Genomic DNA, 3,180 nt, shown 5'->3' on the forward strand with positions numbered 1-3,180 from the left:
TATGCAACATGAACACTTCTAGAACCACAGACAAAACTTTAAGGGAACTCAGAGAAACATCAAGAATTCTACGCTGCATTCACTTTACTTTCTAATAAGCATTACAAGCTGAAGCACTATTTATTAGTAAGTAAAGATCTAGTTTGGTTGTCAGGAGGCCTGGGGTTCCATCCAGGGACTACAATCAATCAGATAGGTGAGTTTAGAGACTCGCTAAACCACAATAATTAAGAATCTAGCCAAAATATTCCAACGCTGTAAAGGAAAATCATTTTATTCTTGACCCTTCGTTTCCAGCAGATGGATTTTTTAAAAAGCACACAATTCTGTTTCTCGGAGCGGTATAAAGCTGCCTGGAGCTCAGCACCTCACCTGCTGCTATCAACCCCCAGTCAGTGCCACTTTTGTCCCATTTTTAATCTAACAGTAAGTCAGTGTTCTGATATTTGTCACTGCCATCCTGCAGACTATTTAAAATTCTGATTTTAAGCTATTTTTTTAATTCAAAACATTCACTTTGACAAGAACGTCTTTATGATTTTGCTTTTCTCGAAGTGTAGCAGATAACTCTAATGAAAGGATCCAGGAAATAATCTCCAGGCTAGAAAAGACACCAAACATCCAAGTTCGGAAGTTTCTCCGTAACTTTATAGAGAAAACCAATATAAAAAGAAAAGATTCACCAGGCCAGTGTGGCTCAGTGGTTGAGCATCGACCCATGAATCAAGAGGTCGCCTGATTGATTCCAGGTCAGGGCACATGCCTGCAGTAGGGGTCGTGTAAGAAACACCCCAATAAATATGGATGTTTCTCATCGATGTTTCTATTTCTCTCTCCCTCTCCCTTCCTCTTTCTAAAAAAGGATTCAATGTTAAGTTAGAAATGATAAAGGAAAAAGTCACAATGGCTAGAGAGTAAGACCTATAAAGAAAATATAAAGAGTTTTGATCAATTCATTTGAAGAAAGTACAGTGATTATCAAGTACAATTGTTTTCAATACAACTGAAAATGCATATAAAAGTGATTAGAACATAAACAAAATTATTTCATTTTTGTTGAAGAAAAACATTTCCTTACCCTAAGACTTGGTTAAAGTATCTTTCAGTAACACTTTTATCCATAGTTTATATGGCTTTATTGACTAAAGATTTTATATGGAATGTGAAAAAAGCTGACAAACTAGAAGAATCAGAAAATTAAGTTAGCCCAGCCAGCATGGCTCAGTGGTTGAGCATCGATCTATGAACCAGGAGGTCACAGTTCGATTCCCCAGCAGGGCACATACCCAGGTTTCGGGCTCAAACCCCAGTGTGGGGAGTGCAGGAGGCAGTCGATCAATGATTCTCTCTCATCATTGATGTTTCTATCTCTCTCTCCCTCTCCCTTCTTCTCTGAAATCAATAAAAATATTAAAAAAGAAAATCTAAATTAAAAATAACTTACAGAATCTCCTCTTCCAATAATTTTATATAACTAAACATAGTATAAACATGTACTCATAGGCCACTACAAAATCCTTTATATTTTGTTTCAAAACACACTTCTAGAAAAAACACACATCCAATGAAAGACTTGTATTTACAATATACAAAGAACTCTAACAATTTTAACGCAATTTTAAAATCAGCAAAAGATTTGGACACTTCACAAAAGATGATACATGAACTGCCAAACAGCACATGAAAAGATGCTCAACATCAAACCACAATAAGATAATAAAGTGGGTAAAATTTAAAAGCCTGATCACACCAGGTGTCGGAGAGGATGTGGAGCAAATAGAACAATCATATATTGATGGTGGAAAGTAAAATATTCATATTTTGGGGAAGAGTTTGGCAGTTTTTTAAAAGGCTAAATATACACCCACCATATGATCCATTTCCATTCCAGAGGTTTACACAAACAAAATGAAAAAATATGTTCATACAAAGAATTGTAAATGAATGTTCCTAGCAAGTGAATCTGTAATAGCCAAAAACTGGAAACAACCCAAATGACCAGAAACAACTGAATGAAATAAACAAACTGTGGTGTATTCATAACAATAGAATAGTACTCAGCAATAAAAGGGGATGAACTATTGCTACATACAGGTACATGGGAAAATATCAAAATAATAATCCTGAGTGAAAGAAGCCAGATACTCCCCCAATAAAAAGTACATACCAAACTATTCCACTTACTTAAAAAATATATAGAAAATGCAAACTGCTCTATAATAACAGAAAGCAGATCAGTGGTTGCTTGAAGGAGACATTAAAAAAGGGCAGGAGGAGCCGAACCGGTTTTGCTCAGTGGATAGAGCATCGGCCTGCGGACTGAAGGGTCCAGGGTTCAATTACAGTCAAGGGCATGTACCTTGGTTGTGGGCGCATCCCCAGTGGGGGGCGTGCAGGAGGCAGCCGATCGGTGTTTCTCTCTCATCGATGTTTCTAACTCTCTATCCCTCTCCCTTCCTCTCTGTAAAAAACCAATAAATTATATTTTTTTAAAAAAAAAAGGGCAGGAGGAACCCTAGCCGGCTTGGCTCAGTGGATAGAGCGTCGTCAGACTGAAGGGTCCCGGTCCGATTCTGGTCATCAATGTTTCTCTCTCTGTCTCTCCCCCTCCCTTCCACTCTCTCTAAAAATCAATGGAAAAATATCCTCGGGTGAGGATTAACAACAATAACAAAAAGGGGCAGGAGAAGACTTTGAGAGGTTATGTTGACTATCTTTTATTTTTAATATATTTTTTATTGATTTCAGAGAGGAAAGGAGAGAGAGAAAAAAACATCAATGATGAGCCCTAACCGGTTTGGCTCAGTGGATAGAGCGTCGGCCTGCGGACTCAAGGGTCCCAGGTTCGATTCCGGCCAAGGGAATGTACCTTGGTTGTGGGCACATCCCCAGTAGGGGGTGTGCAGAAGGCAGCTGATCGATGTTTCTCTCTCATTGATGTTTCTAACTCTCTATCCCTCTCCCTTCCTCTCTCTAAAAAATCAATAAAATATACTTTTTTAAAAAACATCAATGATGAGAGAGAATCATTCATCAGCTGCCTCCTGCACACCCCCTTTGGGGGATCCAGCCCACAACCCGGGCATGTGCCCTTTCAGTCCGCCAGCCTACGCTCTAAAGTTGCCTGTCTTGATTGTGGTGATGGTTTCTTGGGTTGCTTCATAGGATGTGTGTGTGCGT

The 3,180-nt window shown here is 38.8% G+C and overlaps 1 protein-coding gene across 7 annotated transcripts in view; it reads right to left on the bottom strand.

The window, feature by feature from the left end:
* RNGTT (RNA guanylyltransferase and 5'-phosphatase) overlaps positions 1-3,180 on the bottom strand; it is a 200,353-nt gene that overhangs the window by 196,089 nt on the left and 1,084 nt on the right. The gene's annotated exons all lie outside the window — the stretch shown is intronic.

This window comes from Myotis lucifugus, unplaced genomic scaffold (genome assembly GCF_000147115.1).
Source record: "Myotis lucifugus unplaced genomic scaffold, Myoluc2.0 scaffold_152, whole genome shotgun sequence".
In the NCBI taxonomy this organism is placed as follows: Eukaryota; Metazoa; Chordata; class Mammalia; order Chiroptera; family Vespertilionidae; genus Myotis; species Myotis lucifugus.